Below are 25,485 nucleotides of genomic sequence, written 5' to 3' on the forward strand. Positions count from 1 at the left end.
ATTTGAATAGTATACGTAGTTTTATTTGTAGCATAAAAGAATTGTGTTACAAAAGGTTAGTGCCACAAAGGGTAATTCTGGAGCATTACATAAATTTTACCATTTGAATTAGTTTTGTTAAAAATCAAAATAAGGGAGGTAAATACAATATTGCAAAACACAAGGGAGAGTTGTGTGATAGAGGCAAACCTAGAAGATAGTCCCTGGAATTTATCCCTAAAAATTAACTAGTAATATATCTATCTATCTATCTATCTATCTATCTATATCTATATCTATATCTATATTATATTATTATTATTATTATCTATATTATTATAAAAGCACGAATAATGTATGCTAAATGTTGAACGATTAAAATATCTTTGAAATATTGATCGAACTTTTATGCCCTTAAATATTTGTATAATTTAAGGATCTAATTGTAAATTACCTAATGATGGAATTCCTTTTCGAATTAAACTACAAGACATGGAACTTTGAAATCAAGTATAAATTTACCACTTCGATTCTCCTATTTTTGGTATCTTTCGTAGGCCTATGTCTAATATTTAAGATTTACACCACACTAAGGTTTTCTCCCTAGATTCTTTTTCTTTGTTTTTTTTCCCTCTTTTTTTTCTTTGGAATTTGCAGTGATTAACATGTAGCTTATTTTAGAAGAAAATAACGTGAAGAAATAGATTTAATGACCACTACATTTGCCCCTGGGATTCTAATTCAGTTCTCTTTCTCACCATAGATTTGAGGTAGCCTATCAGATACATCATGCTCTGCACTTTTTCCTATTAAGGAAAGACATTCCTCTTAGAAAATATTTAATTATTTATATCTAGAACAAGGACACCCATAATCTAATTTAATCATTCATCTTGGAAGGTTCAAGAAATATTTAATTATTTTTTATCTATATACTTGGTGAATACATGCAATTAAAAATATATCTTTTTAAAATACGTTTTATAACAATTAATTGGAAATATACGTGAAAAGTACGTACATGGAACCTAGAGTTTGCAATTTAACACATAGAACATTTGTTGAATTATAAGTTCGACTAACTATATATAACTTTAAACTTACATGACTATTTGACTCTCTCTCTCTATGTCACGACCCAAAATTCCATCACAGGCGTTGTGATGGTACTTAGTCTCTAAGACTAAGTAAGCCGATTTTAATTACAATTCAAGCCATTTTATTTTTTTTAAACGAAACCAACCGCGGAAATAATTTTAACACCTTCCAAGACTGGTAATACTGAGTCACGAACTCTAACTGAATACATAGAATGATCACGAGGACCAAATACACAATACTGTTTGATTAAAAATTAACAGTACAATGAAATGAACAGACTCCAAGGGACTGCGACGACCAAACAGCTCTACCTCAAATTCTTGCGATCAGACTCTAACTCTGTCCGGGTCCAATACCTGACTTTGCACAAAAATGTGCAGAAGTGTAGTATGAGTACACCACGGTCAGTACCTAGTAAGTATCAAGACTAACCTCAGTTGAGTAGAGACGAGGTACAGTCAAGACACTCACTAGTCAAATAACCTGTGCAATATAGCAGTATACAATAGTACTGGAAAACAACTAGCAATGATAACAACAAACTCAACCAGTGATATAACAACAAGGCAACAAAAATATCATAATTATTACTCAGGAGAATAAGAAACACAAGTACAATCAATAAGTCAAGTCCTTCAAATATAAATCCTTCACATATTATTCTTTAACATAAATATCTTTCGAATATACTTCTTTCCAATAAATATATTTTCAAGTAAAAGTCACCATGTGACACCTCATTTCACAATCATAATAATTACGGGTCTCGGCCTACTTTCATATTTTCCACGGCACCTCGTGCCCATATTTCTATCACCATCACACTGATAACTCACGTGTCAATAATAAAATCATCACATTTTTTTCCGGCACCTCATGCCCATATTATTTTCATAACTGCACGGACAACTCAAGTACCAAAATATCAATGTATATAAGATCCGCAGGATCAATTTATTTTCAATAAAATAAGGTTAAAATCTTTAAATCAAGTAAGAAATCAACAAAAAAATAAGTTTATTTAAGAAATCATTTGAGTGAGGAAAAATGACATTTCCATTAAAATAAAGCATCAGATAAACTATTGATTTGGATATAAAATTTATTAATTTAAACATACTAGAAATTTTTTTTTATTTAAAACAACTCAATCATCAAAAATAAGTACAACCCAAAATATAAATCCTCAAAGTCTCGTACGAAAAAGTCAAGGTCAACACAATACATCAAGAAAAATATAAGAATTTACAAATTACGGAAAAACAAGATAACCAAAGGCAAGTGCAGCCATATAGAGATATCAACAAAAAGGCACTCCCGAGGTACTGCCTCGTAGTCCCAAATCATAAATAAATTCACAATCTTTCGTTATATCATCGCGAGAGCCTTTACATATTATTCTTTAAAAAATTATTTTTTCCGAAATAGCATCCCGCGTTTTAGCCACCCTTATCATACCGCATGACTTCTAGTAGTTCCCCTACTATCCACGCATTTCAAGCCACCCTTATCTCACCGCATGACTTCTAGTAGTTCCCCTACTAGCCACGCATTTCAAGCCACCCTTATCTCACTGCATGCGTTTCAACACCCTAACCTTGTATCACCGCATAACTTCTAGTAGTTCCCCAACTAGTCAAGCGTTTCAAGCCACCCTTATCTCACCGCATGCGTATCAATATCACAATATTTCACAAATCGCACCTCAAATGCCCAAATATCATAGCATAATACAACTTGCACCTCAAGTGCTCACCTATCACAACATATCACGAATTGCACATCAAGTGCTCAAATCTTACCACATATCACAAATTGCACATCAAGTGCTCAAATCTTATAACATATCACAAATTGCACATCCAGTGCTCAAATCTTACAACATATCATGAATTGAACATCAAGTGCTCAAATCTTACAACATATCATAAATTGCACATCAAGTGCTCAATTCTTACAACATATCACAAATTGCACATCAAATGCTCAATTCTTACAACACATTATTTTTTCACAATAAGGATCCACGACTCGATCATAATGTGCACAACATATTAACAAAATATTCGGGAGTGAACAACTCAACCGAATAATATTTCACAATTTGGCACTTTGCCTCAATATGATTCACGGCCTTTATAATTCAATACCAAATTTTAAACAACGTGAACTGACAAGTAATTCATCCAGGAACAACACCTCTTTTAAATCACAACTTCAAGGAATAAATAGATTTATTCATCTTATTAACTAAAATTTTCATTTAAATTATCTGTAAGTAAAATCAATAATGAAAGTATTTTTCATAAAAATGGCAACTCAAACAAACACAGAGTTCATATAAAAGTCAAGTGGCAATCACACCAAATTATCATATAAAAACAACCTCGGCAAACAAGGAATGAGGCATGACAAATAAGGGATTTAATAAGTTACAACAATTTTTCCAACTTAATACTTAAGGGCGTCTACGAATTTCAACCGATATAATTTGTACATATAAACCAAGTACGTACTCGTCACCTCGCGTACATGGTTTTCAATTACATAATTTCCATATAAGACTCAATGCCTAAGGGGTAATTTTCCCACTCGAGGTTAGGCAAGATACTTACCTCGTTTCACAACCAATTTCAAGATTTCAATAAACCTTTGCCTCGCGAATTTGTGTCCGAAATCTCCAAATCTAGTCACAAACAATTCAATATACTCAACACGAATCGTAGGAATTAATTCCATATGAAAATATTAATTTTCCAACAAAATCTGAAATTTAACTCAAATATCACCCATGGGACCCACGTCTCGGAATCCGACGAAACTCACAAAATCCAACAACCCATTCAATTACGAGTTCACCTATACCAATTTTATCAAATTCCGATATCGGATTGACCTTCAAATCTTCATTTTATATTTTTGGAAGATTTTACAAAAATCTGATTTTTCTTTTATAAATTCACGGATTCATGATGTAAATAAGTATGGAATCATAAAATATAATCAATATAGGATAAGGAACACTTACCCCAAGGCTTACCCATGAAAATCGCCCAAACCGAGCTCCCCAACTCTATTTTTGTCAAAAATAGTAGAAAACCCCCGTTTATAGGGCCTCAGCTGTTTTGGGCGCCACAGGTAGCGTGGGGCACTGCCTGTGGCGCTATTTACAGTACCTCTAACATCCGAGCGCCAGGGCTAGCGCCCCACGCTACCCTAGGCGCTGACGGCGATGGAAAATTATTCCTGACACGGAAATGAGCATAACTTTCTCATACGATGTCCGAATTCGACGATTCTTTTTGCTATGGCTCAAAAATTTCAATACGGATCTAATGCTTCAATCAAAACTGAATTTGGAGGTCATTTTCTTAATATGATACCACATATTCTTGAAGAATTGGTGTCGAAATATAGCAAATCAAGTCTGATTGACCTCTAATTTTGTACACAAGTCATAATACATCATATGAAGCTATTCAAAACTTCAAATAGTAGAAAGGAGAGTAATAACTCAAATCGAATGTTCGGGTCGTTACATTCTCCCCCACTTAAACATATGTTTGTCCTCGAACGTGCCAAGAGTTATTTTCCAAGCCATCAAATCACTATTCCATCTTACCGCGCACATACCCGGGGGTGATCCCACGTGACCCTATTCGACGTAAGCCCGACAACACCATCTACATTGGCTATAGCAACCCGTGCCTACGTACACATCAACTTTCTTGATAGTGTTGGGGTACTTCAAAATTTTTCCGGGGTGTTACATTCTCCCCTACTTAGGATCATTCGTCGTCAAACATATAACATAACTTATCCCTTCTTTTGCAAATCTCACTCCCCCAAATTTTACTAACTCCCAAATTTTTCAGAAATTTCGACAGAGTCTCCCCTGTAATTGGGCCTATCCATCTGCCAGAGTAACACCAAAATAACTCCTAACAGCACCTCCACAACCCAACAAAACATCACAAGGAATATATCTATAACACTAATCTCAGCATTACAAGCATTGCATTAACATAATGATATCAGGACATGAAGCACATCATATGTATGCTCATCACTACATCTCTAGTCTTAAAAGTTGTTCATAATTAATTCCAGCATCATCAATTAATCTCATATTAACCAACATCTCATTTCGAATTTTCACAACACTGGCAATATAATGTGAGGCATGAAGACCTCATAACTATTTACCCTACTTAACGAGTCACATTTAATGCCACCTGGGCACTCACCTCGTAGGCTAAAGTTCAATAATTACAACACAATTATGGCACAAAAATACATAAGAGAATTATCACATAAGCCTATCAGGCATAACTCCCTATTAGTACCATAGTACAAATTTAGCTTCACAAAGGGAGAATTTAAACTCATAAATATTTCACCACAAGGACCTCGTCCTTATATAATTTCCACTACGGCTTGTAGACCGGTTTAAATATTTTACATCATATAAAAATGCAAGAATCTCGTCCTCAACTCCGAATCACAAGTATTTTGCACATTGTGCCAACTGAAATTTTCAATTTCTTTTCTTTCTTCTTTTCAATAAATTTGTAAACAATTTTCACAATACATAATGAACCCCCTTACCGGTAGGACATATAATTCATAAAATTGAAATCAAATATCCCAAAATCACATCAAAACCCATTGTAGTGAGTAATAAAATTTACTTTTGGACTTATAGTCCTCAACGGTGCCCAAAAATAAAATGATAGACACGGGCTAACATCATCAAACCTCCCAACAGGGATGAACATATAAGTGGTTCACAAAATTACGATGCTCACCCATAAGCGGAGTATAATAGGAGGACTCACCTCAATATTTAGAACCAAATCAAATTAAGGAGAATTATCCTTTTATAAAAAATCAGGATCATACCTGTAATGACACCATCTGGTGTATCGACCTTAGCCAAATCATAGCGATTATATCAACGGGTTAGGCCTCCACCTCTTAGGCGCCCTCTACCCGTCTTTCCTCCACCCCTAACTGGCCGTGCACGTGCGGTAGTAGCTGCACTGGGCCCATAGTCTGAGTGTTCTAATAAAATTTATCCCTCCCGAGTCTGGGACAATCTCTCATAATGTGCCTAGTGTCTCCACACTCATAACAGCCCCTCTGAGGTCGCGACTACTCGTACTGAGTCTTTGCCGGATAGCTGGAATAACCACTGTAATAATCTCGTGTCGGTGGTGCACTATAAGAACTTACTGGAGCACCCCGAATAATCTGATATGCGGACTGAACTTGCCGACTATTCGAGCCTCCGCTATAATAGGTCCTAGCTGAAGAGTAAAATTTACTTAACCCTCCAGATCTTCGAGACCGTTTGGCCTCCTTAGACTCCCTTTCCTCGCCTAAAACACCCTCAATCTTTCTTGCAATCTCCACTACTTGTTGAAATGGAGTATTAGTTTGCAACTCTCGAGCCATGCATATTTTAATATCATAATTGAGCCCCTCAATGAATTTGCGGACCCGTTCTATGACTGTAGGAACCAAGATAGGTGCATGACGGGCTAACTCACTGAACCTGATAGCATATTCTGACACTGTCATAGTGCCCTGACTCAACCGTTCAAACTCTGTGCGCCATGCATCTCGAAGAGTCTGGAGAATAAATTCTTTCAAGAACATTTCCGAAAATTGAGCCCAAGTTGGTGGTGTTGCATCGGTTGGTCTACCTTCTTCATAGATTTTCCACCACTGATACACTGCGCCTGATAGTTGAAATGTAGTAAAGGAAACCCTGTTCATTTCCGCAATACCCATGGTATGGAGAATACGGTGACGATTTTTCTCGAAATCCTTGGGCATCCTCTGTAGTTGTGCCACTGAAAGTAGGTGGACTATACCTCTTAAACCTTTCAATTCTCTTTTGTTCTTCTTCTGATGCCCTTGGCCTGACCTCAAGCTGACTCGAAATAACAGGTTATACCGGTACTACACCCGGAACCTGACTAATGTGAACCTGCTCCTCTGGAGTCGTGGTAGGAGTTTGAGCTACTTCCCCAATCTGCGAAATATTTGATGCAACAGAGATCAATCCCGCCCGAGTTAATGTACCAAACATACTCAGTAACTGTGCTAAAGTCTCTTGAAGTCCGGGGGTAACAACATGTGCTTTTGGTACCTATCCCCCAACTGGAGCTACTGGCGGCTCCTCAACTGTTGTTCTGATAGGTGCTCTAGTCGCGGCACGTGCCCTTCCTCAGCCTCTACCTCATCCTCTACCTCTTGCGACCCTAGAAGTATGCATGGGTGTCTGCTCAGATGACCCGGTAGCACGTGTCCTCACCATCAGTGAGAATATAGAGATACAAAGGCTCAAATTACAAATTCAACAAATTCCGCACGACAGGAATGAAAGAAGTGGAAATTTCCTAACAGTTCTGTAGCCTCTCGAAGATAAGTACAGACGTCTCCGTACCGATCCACAAGACTCTACTGGACTCGTTCGTGACTCATAGAACCTATGAACCTAGAGCTCTGATACCAACTTGTCACGACCCAAAATCCCACCACAGGCATCATGATGGCACTTAGCCTCTAAGATTAAGTAAGCCGATTTTAATTACAATTCAAGCCATTTTTTTTTTATTTTTTAGAAACGAAACAAACAACAGAAATAATTATAACACCTTCCAAGATTGGGAATACTGAGTCACGAACTCTAACTGAATACATAGAATGATCACGAGGACCAAATTCACAATACTGTTTGATTAAAAATTAACAGTACAATAAAATGAACAGACTCCAAGGGACTGCGATGACCAAGCAGCTCTACCTCGAATCCTTGCGATCCGACTCTAACTCTGTCCGGGTCCAATACCTCCAATACCTGGCTCTGCAAAAGAATGTACAGAAATGTAGTATAAGTATACCACGGTCGGTACCCAGTAAGTATCAAGACTAACCTCAGTGGAGTAGAGACGAGGTACAGTCAAGACACTCACTAGTCAACTAATCTGTGCAATATAACAGTATATAATAGTACTAGAAAACAACTAGCAATGATAACAACAAACTAAACTAGTGATATAACAACAAGGCAACAAGAACATCATAATTATTACTCAGGCGAATAAGGAACACAAGTCAATCAATAAGTCAAGTCCTTCAAATATAAATCCTTCACATATTATTCTTTAAGATAAATATCTTTCGAATATACTTCTTTCCAATAAATATATTTTTAAGTAAAAGTCACCATGTGACACCTAATATCACAATCATAAAAATTACGGGTCTCGGCCTACTTTTATATTTTTCATGGCACCTCGTGCCCATATTTCTTTCACCATCACACCGACAACTCACGTGTCAATAATAAAATCATCATATTTTTTCCTGGAACCTCATGCCCATATTATTTTAATAACTGCACGGACAACTCACGTACCAAAATATCAATGTATATAAGATCAGTAGGATCAATTTATTTTCAATAAAGTAAGGTTAAAATCTTTAATTCAAGTAAGAAATCAACAAAAAAAAAAGTTTATTTTAGAAAACGTTTGAGTGAGGAAAAATGACATTTTCATTAAAATAAAGCATCAGATAAACTATTGCTTTGGATATAAAATTTATTAATTTAAACATACTAGAAAGTTTTATTTTATTTAAAATAACTCAATCATAAAAAAACAAGTATAACCCAAAAATACAAATCCTCAAAGTCTCGTACGAAAAGGTCAAGGTCAACACAATACATCAAGGAAAATACAAGAATTTACAAATTACGGAAAAACAAGATAACCAAAGGCAAGTGCAGCCATAGAGAGATATCAACAAAAGGGCACTCCCGAGGTACCGCCTCGTAGTCCCAAATCATAAATAAAATCACAATCCTTCGTTATATCACCGCGGGAACCTTCACATATTATTCTTTAAAAAATCATTTTTTCCGAAATAGCATCCCGCATTTTTGCCACCCTTATCACAACGCATGACTTCTAGTGGTTCCCCTACTAGCCACACGTTTCAAGCCACCCTTATCTCACTACATGCGTTTCAACACCCTGACCTTATATCACCGTATGACTCTAGTAGTTCCCCTACTAGCCAAGCATTTCATGCCACCCTTATCTCACCGCATGCGTATCAATATCACAATATTTCACAAATCGCACCTCAAATGCCCAAATATAACAACATAATAGAACTTGCATCTCAAGTGCTCACATATCACGAATTGCACATCAAGTGCTTAAATCTTACCACATATCACAAATTGCACATCAAGTGCTCAAGTCTTACAACATATCACAAATTGCACATCCAGTGCTCAAATCTTACAACATATCACGAATTTTATATCAAGTGCTCAAATCTTACAACATATCACAAATTGCACATCAAGTGCTCAATTCTTACAACATATCACAAATTGCACATTAAATGCTCAATTGTTACAACACATTATTTTTCCACAAGAAGGAGCCACGACTCGATCATAATGTGCACAACAGCTTAACAAAATATTCGGGAGTGAACAACTCAACCGAATAATATTTTACAATTTGGTACTTTGCCTCAATATGACTCACGGCCTTTATAATTCAATACCAAATTTTAAACAACGTGAACTAACAAGTAATTCATCCAGGAACAACACCTCTTTTAAATCACAACTTCAATGAATAAATAGATTTATTCATCTTATTAACTAAATTTTCCATTTTAATTATCTGTAAGTAAAATCAATAATAAAAGTATTTTTCATAAAAATGACAACTCAAACAAACATAGAGTTCACATAAAAGTCAAGTGACAATCACAACAAATTATCATATAAAAACAACCTCGGCAAACAAGGAATGAGACATGACAAATAAGGGATTTAATAAGTTACAACAATTTTTCCAACTTAATACTTAAGGGCGTCTACGAATTTCAACCGATATAATTTGCACATATAAACTAAGTACGTACTCATCACCTCGCGTACATGGTTTTCAATTACACAATTTCCATATAAGACTCAATGCCTAAGGGGTAATTCCCCCACTCGAGGTTAGGCAATATACTTACCTCGTTTCACAACCAATTTCAAGATTTTAATAAACCTTTGCCTCGCGAATTTGTGTCCGAAATCTCCAAATTTAGTCATAAACAATTCAATATACTCAACACGAATAGTAGGAATTAATTCTATATGAAAATACTAATTTTCCAACAAAATCCGAAATTTAACTCAAAATTCGCTCATGGGACCCACGTCTCGGAATCCGACGAAACTCACAAAATCCGACAACCCATTCAATTACGAGTTCACCCATACCAATTTTATCAAATTCCGATATCGGATTGACTTTCAAATCTTTATTTTACATATTTGGAAGATTTTAATGGTAGAAAACCGAGCTCCCCAACTCTATTTTTGTCAAAAATGGTAGAAAACCCCCGTTTATAGGGTGTCAGCTATTTCGGGTGCCACAAGTAGCGTAGGGCACTACCTGTGGCGCTATTTACAGTACCTTTAACATCCTAGCGCCAGGGCTAGCGCCCCACGCTATCTTGGGCGCTGACGGCGACGAAAAATTGTTCATGACACGAAAATGTGCATAACTTTCTCATACGATGTCCGAATTTGACGATTCATTTTGTTATGGCTCAAAAATTTCAATACGGATCTAATGCTTAAATCAAAACTGAATTTGGAGCTCATCTGCTTAATGTAACACCATGTATTCTTGAAGAATCGATGTCGAAATATAGCAAATCAAGTCCAATTGACCTCTAATTTTGCACACAAGTCATAATACATCATATGATCTATTCAAGACTTCAAATAGTGGAAAGGAGGGTAATAAATCAAATCGACAGGTTGGGTCGTTACACTATATATATATATATATATATATATATATATATATATATGTGTGTGTGTGCGCGCGTGTGTGTGTGTGTGTGTGTGTGTGTGTGTGATAACCCAAAATGTCATCTTTAATTTAAACATTCATTTATGTATTTTAAGACCTTGAAAAGCACTATTCATCATTCATCGACTTGCGTGCGCAGTCCGTATAATTTTCCAAAAAGTTTTTATGTGAAAAATAGATTAAAATGTAAAATAGAGCTTCAAAACTCAACTGAGTTGACTTTGGTCAACATTTTGAGCAAACAGACCCGGATCAGTGTTTTGACAGTTTCGGTAAGTTCGTATCGTGATTTAGGACTTGGGCGTATGCCCAAAATTTAATTTGGAGGTCCCTAGCTTGAGTTATCGCCATTTGTTGAAAATTGTAAGTTTGAAAGCTTATAGATTCCAAAGTTTGATCGCGGATTTGACTTTATTGATATCGGGGTCGGAATCCAATTTTGAAAATTTGAGTAGCTCCGTTATGTCATTTATGACTTGTGTGCCAAATTTGAAATCATTCAGGATTCATTTAACATGTTTCGGCACAAGTTTTGTAAATTAAAAATTTTAAAACTCATAAGTTCGAATCGAGGTGTGAATTGTAATTTTGGTGTTGTTTGACATGAATTGGAACCTCGAGTAAGTCCGTATTATGTTTCTAGACTTGTTGAAATATTCGGACAAGGTCCCGAGTGGCTCGGATGAGTTTCGGATGAGCCACGGAGCAATTGGAACCTGCTGCCCAGTTGTGGTTCTGGTGCGTCGCACCTGCGACATTCTGTGCACATGTGCGTGGTCGCTCCTGCGGAAATCCAGTCACTTCTGCGACATTGGACAGCCCTGCCGAGATCCACTTCTGCGGAGAAATTAGTGTAGGTGCGCAACCGCTTCCGCGATGGTCGAGCTGCTTTTGCAAGGCAGACCGCTTCTGCGGTCACTGGAGCGCTTCTGCGATGTCGCAGGTACGACATTCCTGGGTGCAGATGTAGCCACTGGACAGGCTGCCCTGCTCCGCAAATGCGAGCTTTGTCTCACAAATGCATGTCCACAGGTGCGAAAATAGGTCCGCAAATGCAAAAAATGCTGGACAGAGTGCTTAAAACGGGAGTTAACTATTTTTACTCATTTTTGAGTTTTGAGTCTCGGATTTAGGCGATTCCAATGGGATATTTCACGATTTTTACTTGGGTAAGTATTCTATATCCAAAAGTGATTACATTTCATAAATCCATATCAATATTCATCGTTTATTTCGGATTTAGATGGAAGAAATTGGATTTTTTGTAAAACTTTTCAAAAACGAAAATTTAGGATTTGAAGGTCCATTTGACATCAAAATTTGATAATTTTTATATGGTTGGACTCATCTCGTAATGAGTGTTCTGATTTCGTGAGTTTTTTCGGGATTTGAGACATGGGTCCCACTTTTGATTTTTAAAATGAATTTCGGATTTTAATCCGAAAAATTAGTAAATTCATATGGAATCAATTCCTACGATTTGTATTGAGTATATTGAATTGTTTATGACTAGATTTGAGGATTTCAGACATGAATTCGTGAGGCAAAGGTTTAGTGGAATCTTGAATTCAGTTGCAAATCGAGGTGAGTATCGGGGTTAACCTTGACTTGAGGGAGTAGGACTTAATTGTCTATTTGTTCCGTGATTTAATGTGCGGGTACAACGTATATGTGAGGTGACGAGTACTTATACGTTGTGGTTGAGTCAAAGCATGCGGGTGGAATTTGTTTATTGTGAATAATTTTCTATTTAATTAAGATATTCCTGCTTAAGTTATTATTGTTTATCTGATCATTTTCTTGAGATTATTTCTAGTTTAATTATTGTAGAATATTTTGGAAGGTGAAGTCGGAATTCTGGTGTTGAATTGATTGATAAGTATATATCCCCACATTTAAATACTCTTCCGAATTTATATTATTATTTTCATGATAAGGAAGAGTGTAAAATCACAAAAGGTGATGCCGTGCCAATTTCACATTATTATTTATTGAATTATGAAGTGAGGAAGAGAGTTAAAGCGCGAAGGGTGATGCCGTGCCATTTTTAAAGAGTGTAAAAGCACGAAGAGTGATGCCGTGCCAGGAGAGAGTTAAAGCACGAAGGATGATGCCGTGCCAAAAGAGAGTTAAAGCACGAAGGGTGATGCCGTGCCAATATTATTATTTATTTATAAATTTTTGGAAAGAATGAGAGTAAAAACTCGAAGGGTGGTGCCGTGCCATTTTCATATTATCAGCTGCTCATTTTATTGTTGATGAACTAATTGGCTGCGACGTGGCACTCCTCCGGCTGAAATTTCTATATCATTCCCCTTCGCATGTCCCCGCCCAAATTTATAAATTGTTAACTATTGTGTTATTGTTGCTTCGTATTTGTATATGCTTGTACAAGTTATTTACGTACGTGTCTTGTCATAGCCTCGTCACTACTTCGTCGAGGTTAGACTCTACACTTACGGAGTACATAGAGTCGGTTGTACTCATACTACACTCTGCACTTCTTGTGCAAATTTTGGAGTTGGTCCCAGCGGAGTACCATAGACTTGCTCGGATTCAGCTACCCAGAGGAGACTTGAGGTATAACTGCACAACGTCCGTTGTTCTGAAGTCCCCTTCTATCTTATCTTAGCTGTGTACTATCTTTCAAACAACTTGAATTTTATTCAGACCTTTATTTGTATTATTCTAGTAGCTCGTGCACTTGTGACACCAGATTCGGAGATGTATTTTGATGATTCAGTATTTATGGTCTTCCGCAGTTTATTTTATTAATTGACTTCCGTTTAATTTAATTTGTTTAAAAATAGTTAAGATTATTCTAACGTTGGCTTGCCTAGCAAGTGAAATGTTAGGTGTCATCACGGTCCCGAAGGTGGAAATTTCGGGTCGTGACGAGTTGGTATCAGAGCACTAGGTTACATAGGTCTCACGAGTCACGAGCAAGCTTAGTAGAGTCTGAAGGATCAGTACGGAGACGTCTGTACTTATCTCTCAGAGGCTATGAAGTTTAGGAAAAATATCACTCCTTTGTTATTCTTTCGTGCAATTCTATTCTATCATCGATGATTGAACCATTCTATTCTTATTTTCTCGCAGATGGAGAGAACACGTAATACATCTACCGACGGATAGGGACCAGAGTCCCCAGTGGCAACTATGACTAGGGGTAGAGGCCGATGCCGAGGTCGTGCCAGAGGCCGAGGTAGAGGCAGAGGCAGAGCTCAATCTAGAGCTCGAGCAGCCACACCTATTGTAGAACCTCAGGTGGATTTAGGAGCGGAGGTTCCAGCTCAGACGGTACCTGTTGGAACAGTTCAGGTTCCGGAAGGATTCATAGCTGCTCTAGTGCTTCAGGATGCTATAGTCTGTTTGGTGAGTCTTATGGAGGGCGTGGCTCAGAATGGTACATTTCCAGTGGCACCAACCGTCTCATAGGCTGGAGGAGGAGCACAGACTCCCACTACTCCTGCTCCGGAACTGATGGCTCCACAGTATCAGGCTCCAGCAGCCCCACCAGTTAGGGTAGTTTAGTCAGTTGTTGCAGCACAGGCCGGTGATAGGCCTGCCATATCGTCTGAGGCTTTATTGAGTCCAGACAAGTTTCTAAGCTCTTTCCAGTTCACTTCAGGGTTACATCTGCTGAGGACCCACAGGATTATCTTGACTGCTGCCATGAGGTGTTGCGTAACATAGGTATAGTTGAGGCCAATGGGGTCGATTTTGCTGTATTTCAAATGACGGGTTCCGCCAAGAGATGGTGGAGAGATTTTATGTTAACCAGACCAGTTGGGTCGCCTACACGGACTTGGGAGCAGTTCTCACGGCTATTTCTAGAGAAGTTCCTCCTTATCACATTGAGAGAGGATTACCGCATGCAATTTGAGCGTCTCCAGTAGGGCAATAGCAGGGCAGTATGATTGTTACTCAGTACGAGACCCATTTTGTGGATCTAGCCCGTCATGCTCTCCTTTTACTTCCTATTGAGGGAGAGGGAGTGAGGAGGTTTATTGAGAGACTTACTCACACTATCAGGCTTCAGATGGCCAATGAGACCGAAAGTAAGATTTCCTTTCAGGCGGCTGCTAATGTTGCTAGGAGGATAGAGGTGGTTCTTGCACAGGAAAGAGGGTAGGGGTCTAATAAGAGGCCTCGTAAGTTCAGTGGGTTCAGTGGTGCCTCGTCTGGAGGCAGGGGTAATTTTGGTAGGGGTCATCCTCCCAACCATTTCATTTAGTGCTCCAGGCATCCTACAGTGCACCACCAACTCCTATCAGTGCACCACCGATCCAGAGCTTTTAAGGTGGTTACTCAGGACGACATGGACTATTTTAGGGTCAGAGTCACAGAAGTCGATGTCTTGTTATACTCGTGGTGATCCGAGGCACATAGAAAGGGATAGCTACAGTTAAGTTGATTGTAGGGAAAGGGCACTAGAGTTAGTTTTCTTGGTTATAGAGTTGTAACCCAAAACTGCTCTTTGAAGTTAATGAAGTTTTAGAGGTAAATCCTAGTAGGATAGGTCATGATTTTTACTCCCTTGAGCAAGGAAATTTTCTACGTAAAATTATTGTGTTATTTAATTTTCGTATTTTACTTTCTTTTTGTGTCTATTTTTTAGTTCAAAGAACTAGGTTTTCTAAAATCACGCATATCGGGCAAGACGCAATTCAACCCCTTCTTGTGTCCCGGTGGACTCTAAAATAACAAAGTATTTTCCAGTTGAGGAATTTTCATCTTTGATTCCTTTCCTATTTTTTCTAAATCAGCTATCTTTGCCATAAATCGTTCAGTAAACAAGAAAAAACAATGTTAACAAAAATCGTTCAGAATTGTGTCAAATTACCTTATACGATCGATGTAGGTATACAGAATTTTAGCCCAATGAACTAATTTGCAAGTGTATCATTGCTAGTTGGGCCAAGCCCATGAAGACCAAGAACTTATAAAACCTAAAGTTTACTCGTTTCAATTTCTACAGTAGTAGACTGGGGTCACTTCTCATCGAGTTATTAGCTCATACATTGTACCGTCTGCTTCAATATTCATACTTTGCATTGACGAGAAAATTACTATAATATGGTTAATTCCTTTTTAAAATTTTCAAGTATTGATATTATTTTACTACTTTTTTGTCACGACCCCAAATTCCCTCCGTAGGATGTCGTGATGGCACCTAGTCTCTAAGACTAGGTAAGCCTATCAATGCGTAATAATAATAAATATATGGAATAAATAAACTACAATTCAAACAATTTCAACACCCAAAACCCGGTAGAAATAAGTCACACGCTTCTAAAAATTTATTCTCTATATCTCTATACATCAGTGTCTAAAGCAAATAAGGAAGACAACATAGTAAGATAGAAGGGGACTCCGGAGTCTGCGGTCGCTGGCAGATATACCTCGAAGTCTTCTCATACAGCTAGTTTACTGATGCCTGGTCTGATAAGGTGTACCTGGATCTGCACAAAACGATGTGCAGAAGCGTAGTATGAGTACACCACCGCGGTATCTAGTAAGTGCCAAGCCTAACCTCGGTAGAGTAGTGATGAGGTCAGGTCAGGCCCTACAAGAAAATAATAATAAATGGCATGGTAAAATATTTCATAATATAATAAAATAAATTTACAATGGAAATGAATCAAGTAGTAAGTCACCATTTAATTACACAAATAATGGCAAATAATACCTCGTGGAACAAAAAAAAAATCAACTTTAAGAAAAATCACAACAAAATCAAAGGCAACTACGACAATAAATCAATATCAACAAGGGCACTCATGAGGTACCGCTTCGTAGTCCCAAATGATAAATAAATTCATAAAATCTCATTTCTTTATCTCACCGCGGGAGCCTTCACAATTTATTTTAAAGAAAATATTTTTTTTTCGAAATAGCATCCCGCGTTTTAGCCATCGTTATCACACCGCATGACTTCTAGTAGTTCCTCCTACTAGCGACGCATATCATGCCATCCTTATCTCACCGCATGCGTTTCAATACCCAAACCTTATACCACCGCATGTGTATCAACATCACAATATATCACAATTTGCACCTCAAGTGCTCAATTAATTTAACTTGCCAAAATACTTTAACAACAATATTTTTCTACAATAAAGAGCGCACGGCTCATGCCAACATAAATCATCAATAAAAGTTTTATACAATAAAAAGCTCACGGCTCCATCACAATGAGTACGAAAATCTTACAAAAATATTCAGGAATAAATAATTCAACAAAATAATATTTCAAAATCTTTAATATGTTGCTTCAATACTACATTTAAAAATGTCAAATACTTCATATTAATAATATTTAATTTAAAGAAATTTCACTTCAAATAATTCACAAAATGAAAGAAACCAAGTTTCAACTAAACAGGTAAAACAATTAGCAGGAAAAGGTCAAGCAAATTTAAAGTATATAAATCAAATCAATGATGGTGAATATAACAAGATTTAATAATTTAATTAATATGCAACAGTGATCTACACAATTTTAAAAAATATAATCATTCACATTTAGTGTGTGTATACTATCGTCACCTCGTGTACACGACTTTCATCACATTACAATTAATACCAATCCTAGGGAAAAATTTTCCCACACAAGGTTAGACAAGTCACTTACCTCAACTTGGTCTAATTTAACCAAGTAGTATGCCTTTTCCTCGATTTTCTGACTTCGATCGACTCGTATCTGGTCATAATTAATTCGATAGAGTCAACAAAAATTATAGGAATCAATTTCATAAGAAAATACTATATTTTTCCATAAAATCGGAAATTAGCTAAAAATTGTCGTGGGGCTCACCTCTCGGAATCCGGCAAAACTTATGAAATCTGATAACCCATTCAATTACGATTCCAACCATACCAGTTTCATTCAAATCCGACTCCGAATTGACACTGAAATCTCAAAAATTCGTTTTTATGAGATTTCTAAAAATTTTCCAAATTTTCATTTTAATACACTAATTAAATGGCGAAAATAATGATATATTCATGTATATGGACCAATTCCGAGTTAGAATCACTTACCCTAATGTCTTTCCTTGAAAATCTATTAAAAATCGCCTCTGCTCAAGCTCCAGTTTGTTAATAATGGCCAATGGGACGAATGCCCTCTTTTATAAACCTGCCCAAGCAGCCTTCGGAACTGGGCAACGATCGTGATTTCGATCATGGCCCTCGAGCCTAGACCTCAATCGTGGCTTCGATCACAGGCTCAAGCCTGGGCCTTCGGTCATGGCATCGAGCCTGGGCCTTCGATCATGGTATCGATCCTGAGCCTTCGATCAGTGGCCTTCGAGCTTGCCTTCTATCATGGCCCTCGACTTCTGGGCTCGATTGCTCAGCAGAAGAAACTTTGCAGCAGTTGTTTAAGTCCCATTTTTGATCCGTTAACCATCCGAAACTCACCCGAGGCCCTCGGGACCTCAACTAAATATAAAACAAGTCCTAAAACATCATACGAACTTATTTGAAACCTCAAATCACATCAAACAACGCTAAAATCACGAATCATTCTCCAATTCAAGCTTAATGAAACTTATAATTTCCAACTTCTACATTCGATGTCGAAACCTATTAAATCAAGTCCGATTGACCTCAAATTTTGCACACAAGTCATAAATGACATAACGGAGCTATAAAAATTTTTGGAACTAGATTCCTACCCCGATATCAAAAAGTCAACTCCCCAGTCAAACTTCTAAACTTTAAATTTCTATTTTAGCCATTTCAAGCCTAATTTCACTACGGACTTCCAAATAAAATTCCGATCACGCTCTTAAGTCCAAAAATTACCATACGGAGCTGTTGGAATCATCAAAATTCTATTCCGGGATCGTTTGCACATAATTCGACATCCGGTCACTATTTGAACTTAAACTTTTAAGTTTTCATTAAAATTCCATCTCTCGGGCTAGGGACCTCGAAATTTGATTCTGGGTATATGCCCAAGTCTCAAATCACGATACGGACCTACATAAACCATTAAAAAACTGATCCGAGTCCGTTTGCTAAAAATGTTAACCAAAGTCAACTCAGTTGAGTTTTAAAGCTCTAATTCACCTTTTTATCCATTTTTTCTCAAATAAAAACTTTCCGGAAATTTTTACGGACTGCACACGCAAGTCGAGTAATGATAAATAGTACTTTTCGAGGTCTTAGAATATATAATTAATTATTAACTTTAAAGGTGACATTTTGGGTCATCACATTCTCCACCTCTAAAATAAATGTTCGTCCTCAAACGGAGTTAGAAAAAGTACCTGAGCTGGTGAATAAGTGATAACGACAAGGTCGGTGAATCCAAACTAGAGTAAGAATTTGAAAAGTAAATGCGGAAGCAATAACAATAAGGAATTGAACAACTAGAACTAAAGGGCAGAAAATAAAGGATATGGAAAAATTCAAGGAAAGAATTCCAAGAACTTCCAAGAACGCAAGTTATATAGCCTTGACAAGATCAAAGCAACAACGTCTTGATTTATTGAAGAAATCAAACGCCTTTACTTAAAAGAAAATCAAAACAATAGATTCGGATCTTGACCGCTTTACGAGTAACTTGAGACAACAATTAATAACTAGTATTAATCGCCTTCTAAGAATACCACAAAGAAATCAAATATATCACACTAGAAAAGTAATCTTACTACCTTGAACTATGAACTAGTAAAGGTTGAAAGATAAATCTCAAACCACAAGTAACAAAGGTTCAAAAGAACTCTCAAAGTATGATATACTTAATCAATAATGAAGTGTCTCAATGAATGAGAAGAACTCCTTATTTATAGGAGTACTAAGGCACAAAAAGTCCTTAAAATTTGGTAGGGTGGTTGCTAAGGCATAAAAAGTCATTACAATTAGGTAGGGTGATTGCTAAGGAGTAAGAAAAGTCATTACAATTAGGTGGGGTGCGGCCAAATCCCTTTTGGGCAGATTTGGACCTTAAAACTACTAGTTTGGGCCATTGATTTGGACTCCAATTGGGCTCCCTTTGAAATACCCCCTTTTGGACCTCTTTTAAGCTCATTTTGAGCCCCTTTGGTGGACTTCAAGGGCTGATTTGGTGGCCCAATCTCCTCCTCTTGGACTTCAATTTGGATCACCAAATAATTATAAAACTTGGATAATTCATCTACTTTGGGTTTGAGCTCTTCCTCTACAATTAAAAGCTTCTTTATTTGCCATTGAAGTCCAGCAACCTTAGAGTGCAACTCTTTAGTTTGAGATCTTGTAAATGGCCTTGGAGCTTCCAAAACTCTATCCTTGTCCTTGATGCTATCAATAAGTGTGGATAAATGCTGCGTATATCCTGCTCGGTCTCACAAGTTGCCTCTTCGACCGGATGACCCCTCCACTGAACCTTCACGTAAACAATGTTCTTTGACCTCAGCTTTCGAACCTGCCTATCCAAAATAGCCACTGGTTACTCAACATAAGATAGATCCTTGTCCAACTGAACCGAACTGAAGTTTAACACATGAGACGGATCGCCGTGATATTTCCGAAGCATGGAAACATGGAATACCGAATGAACCGTAGAGAGACTAGGTTGTAGTGCATTGTAGTGCAAGTTTGTAAGCCACCTCTCCAACTCTCTCAAGAATCTCAAAAGGCCCAATATACCTAGGGCTCAACTTGCCCTTCTTCCCGAACCTCATCACACCCTTCATAGGCGAAACCCGGAGCAATACACGCTCACCAACCATGAATTCAACATCACGAATCTTCCGATCTGCATAACTCTTCTGTCTAGATTGAGCTGTACGAAGTCGATCCTGAATCAACTTAACCTTTTCCAAGGCATTCTGAACCAAGTCTGTACCCAATAGCCTAGTCTCGCCCGGTTCGAACCAACCCACTGGGGACCGGCACCGCCTACCATACAAGTCCTCATACGGAGCCATCAAAATGCTTGACTGGTAACTGTTGTTGTATGCAAACTCCACAAGTGGTAAGAACTGATTCCAAGCACCCCAAAAATCTATCACACACGCACGAAGCACATCCTCCAGTATCTGAATAGTGCGTTTAGACTGCTCGTCCGTCTGAGGGTGAAATATTGTACTCAACTCTACCCAAGTACCCAACCCATGTTGTACTGCCCTCCAGAACCATGATGTAAACTGTGTACCCCAGTCAGAGATGATAAATACCTGTACGCCATGGGGTCTGACAATCTCGCGAACATAGACCTGAGACAGCTATTCCGAAGAGTAAGTAGTAACCACAGGAATGAAATTAGCTCACTTGGTCAATCTTTCCACAATCACCTAAGCTGCATCAAACTTCCTCTGAGTCTGTGGGATCCCAACAACGAAATCCATAGTGATCCTCTCCCATTTTCATTCTGGAATCTCTAACTTCTGAAGCAATCCACCCAGTCGTTGATGCTCATATTTCACATGTTGACAATTTAGACACCGAGCTACATACTGCACTATGTCTTTCTTCATCCGCCTCCACCAATAGTCACTACTAGAAATTACAGTTATGGCAACCCTTCGAAAACCATTGCAGTAGATACACTAACCGTCCCTATAGGGCTATTGGGACGGATTTGGACGCGTTCCGGGATTCAGCATTACAATAGGTCTATTGGAACGATTATTTGCAACGGTTTAAAAATCGTCTCCATATATAGGGATATTGTAACGGTTTGGACAACTACCATTGTTCTATCTATAAGAATAGTTTTCTTTTCTGTTGGGACGGTTATAAACCGTTCTATTATAATAATACATCCGATATTTTAAGTCTATTGCAACAGTTTTCATGACATATTGCAACGGTTTTTGTGATATATTGGAACAATTATCAGTACCATATTGCAACAGATATTATAACATATTGTAACGGCTATTAGGGGCTACTTTTATTATTTGCTAGGTCTATTGAAACGGTTATATTCTCTATTGCAACAAATTATAATTTCTGATATTTATGAAAGCAAAATGAGAAATTGATTAATGTCTCCATACATAAGGAGATGTACAATTGACATATAAAAAGGTGTATATACATAGCTTAAGCACCTTCTGCTGTTAGCTTTGCTTTTAAGCACAACTTGATATGTCTTGTGTCATCTGAAAGATGATGTAGTTAAGTTCATTTCTTTTTTACCCTCTACTAGAAACTGTATTCTTAGAACTACAAATCTTTGGGTTGAATGATCAACAAATAATCTACAAGTTCAGAAAGCCTTGTCCATAAAGTGGTAATCCTAATAATATCACGAAGCTTTTTGCTAGGCAAATATAGGGGTTTATTCTTTAGGTTCCAAATTAATATGATATTATCTTAGGTACAAAGCATAGAAAAATAATATGTATGGTAAACTTATGATTCCTTAATCTCTTTCCCAGCAAACTGCCAGTATCCTGTTTTATGTCTAAGTACCTATATTCATCTGGTATATCTAATTTAAACAGCAGGTATGAAGATGCAAGAAAATCAATTGAGCTGCATTAAACCGACGACTCTAAGTTGTATGAGTTACTACTTCTAGTTCTGGTTTTCTACCTTTTTGGTTTCTTCTACAAATTTGCCAGAATTAAGCATTTAACATAGAAAAGGAACCAGCTTATTGCCTAATGCATGCCTATCCAATATGTGTGTGTGTGTGTGTGTCTCTGTGTGTGTGTGTGTGTGTGTGTGTGAGAGAGAGAGAGAGAGAGAGAGAGAGAGAGAGAGAACAAGAAAGATCTGAATATTTACTCTAAGACAACGATATACATACCATACCATATACTATCACTCATGCACATCTAATAACCCTTATGATTATAAAGTCACAAATGCCAATTATAATAAATGAGCAGAATCTGGTTTAGAAGATGTATTGAGACCGAATTCTAAACACTCATCAGACAGGACAAGAAACTAAGGATGAAGAACTCCTACAACAACTACTACTACGCCTAAATTACAAGCAACATGATCAGAACAAATATGGCCCTTCATTTTCCATATTTGGGGATTTGGGGGGGGGGGGGGAACAAACGACAGAGATGAGAAGGGCTAGCAGAAGGAATGGTGGTGCACTCGGCCGCAACCACATTATGCAGCATTTCAACACATCAACAGAAGTATACTATATCATCAAAATAGCATTCCATTTATTAACACGCTCAGATACATCACATCTCTCCACCTTTCTTTTGATAGAGATTACAATGTCACAATTTGCAGTTCCGCTTGGAAATTTAACTGGCCCTTTGTACTCAACACTCATTGAGGAAAGCAGCTAGATACTATGTTGTGGGAGAAAGGAAAAAGTACACTTACCTCCAGTGTGAAGTGCTTGACTTTCCTATCGGGATCAGATTTTCCTGCTACAACAACAGATTCAACGACCTCTATATTCTTTCTCTGTGTAGCTAATTTGTGAGCAGCACCATGAGAAAAAATAAGAAGGCAAAGGTTTGATGATGTCCAAGAGAGGAGGAAAGACATGAGGAATGGGGCAACCAAAGACAAGTAGGGACATCACCACATCATTTTCCAAATACATGTCACAGTTTTCAAATAATTACTGCACATTATCGTCTTCATAAATAAGATGAGGCATCTAAAACTACTTCAGATACTACTTAGCAAACCTGAAACTGCAAAATGAATCAACTTTCTAGTAACCATCCTTTCAGTTGAGCACTTGAACTTCTAGATTTATCTTTCTTTCTGTTTTTAGTTATATAATATTTTCCTTTTTTGGGTGGACAAGTTGTACTTCTATACACTCGTATTCATATAGATACTAATACACTTATTCATGATAACTTCAACTCTTTAAAAGTTTCTTTTAGATAAAGGACATGGGATAATTTAATTCTTAATCTCTAACTGTAACATCACTGCTTTACTCCAAAGGAGCTCTATTCTCCAAAAGATTCATAGGATCACTATGTGATGAACTTATTTTCACCATAATGCAATTATTATGCTAATACATGACATGAAGCAACAATTATGTTAGAAACAGTCTACTCATTTGCTTGTAATTGAGGTGTTTCCATGTCTTCTATCCATAGTCCCTTTTATTTGCTTAAAAGTTTACTGTACATATAATAGTTTAAGGACTTGAGGTTAGAAAGAGGTTTGGATATTCACTGTTCTAGGAAAGTTCTACTATTCTAGGACATACTGTGACCAAATAACATCATAAAATTGGACAAAATATGTAATTGGAAATGGGTAAGTTAATTTCCTAGGTCGTAATTAAAAAGAAAAGACCTCAACAGTTTACAACTTGCACAAAATGCTTATAGCTTTTCGTTTTTTGCACTAAGATATTAATTACAACTATGAGAGTATGATTGACGAACTACCTATAAGTCGAAAAATCTCTACTTCCGAAAGTTTATTAGATGGATTTTAAGGATTAGATAGCATCATTTTTACCAAGCAAGAAAATTTAGAAAGGCAAGCAATTTGTCTGAGAAGAATAACCCCAATGTCTAATAGACGTGAAGGCAAACAATTACCCGTTAGACAAAAGCTCAAACATGAACGAATCACACAATTTTAAGTGAAAGCAGCACAAGCATAATCGGCCAGAAGTAAAAGAATGTGTTTTTAAAAAATATTACCAGAGAAAGAAAAAAGGAGCAGCAAAACAATTTTTCTGAATAACCAAGACAGCGAACAGCGAAGATCGAACATCGATAGCAAACATCGAATAAAGAAAATCTCATGGTTTCAAACAGAAAATCAAAACCTAACAAATAAATCCCCCAATTTTGCAAACTAGAAATCACAAATGTATCATGTAATATAAACAAAGCAGAAGCAAAATAATGTGTTTATCAGAACTATTACCAGATAAAGAAAACATAAGGGGAAAAAAAAGCGAAAATCGAATAGTTATACAAACATCAAACATGGGAAAAATCGATAGCCTACCTCGGAGATTGCTCGTATGTTAGCCGAAACTGGTCGTCATTCACCGGCAGTTGTCATCCTACATCGGAGCTGGCCGACAGAGTTCGTCGATGGTGAGGTCGATGTGTTCTGGGTTGAGGCTGAGAGAGCCGATGTCTTCAAGGTTTAGCCTACCTCGGAGATTGCTCATATGTTAGCCGAAACTGGTCGTCATCCATCGACAGTTGTCGTCCTTCACCGGAGCTGGCCGGCAGAGTTCGTCGATGGTGATGTGTTCTAGGTTGAGGCTGAGAGAGACGGTCTTCAAGGTTTTGAGAGTTTAGAGAGAGTGACGGAATATTTCTATATTAAAGAGTTATTAAAATATTAGTGGGGTCATTTATTTTGTTTTTTTAATAAATATGTAGGAGGGAAAGTAAAGGGGGAAAAGTAAACCGTTCCAATATACTTTTATTTTATCAAACCATTCCCATAGGTAACTCTATCGCATCGCCTTTACAAACCGTCTCCATATATTTACTTTTGGTAACGGTTATTATACTATTGGAACGTTTATTCTTCAGAAGTGTCCCAAAAGCCTTTTGACTCTATTGGGACG

At 37.3% G+C, this 25,485-nt stretch overlaps 1 long non-coding RNA gene across 2 annotated transcripts; it reads right to left on the minus strand.

The window, feature by feature from the left end:
* Positions 1-16,197: 16,197 nt before the first annotated feature.
* Positions 16,198-25,224, minus strand: LOC104107878 (uncharacterized). Of its 2 annotated transcripts, none has more exons than XR_011410389.1 (5): positions 24,909-25,224; positions 18,039-23,386; positions 17,812-17,906; positions 17,629-17,697; positions 16,198-16,456 (listed from the first exon to the last, which is right to left on the minus strand). It is a non-coding gene; the product is annotated as an uncharacterized lncRNA (long non-coding RNA). The 2 variants fall into 2 exon arrangements; XR_688890.4 differs by having other exon boundaries at positions 16,198-16,560.
* Between the last annotated feature and the right edge of the window lie 261 nt (positions 25,225-25,485).

Source organism: Nicotiana tomentosiformis, chromosome 8, assembly GCF_000390325.3.
Source record: "Nicotiana tomentosiformis chromosome 8, ASM39032v3, whole genome shotgun sequence".
Taxonomy (NCBI): domain Eukaryota; kingdom Viridiplantae; phylum Streptophyta; class Magnoliopsida; order Solanales; family Solanaceae; genus Nicotiana; species Nicotiana tomentosiformis.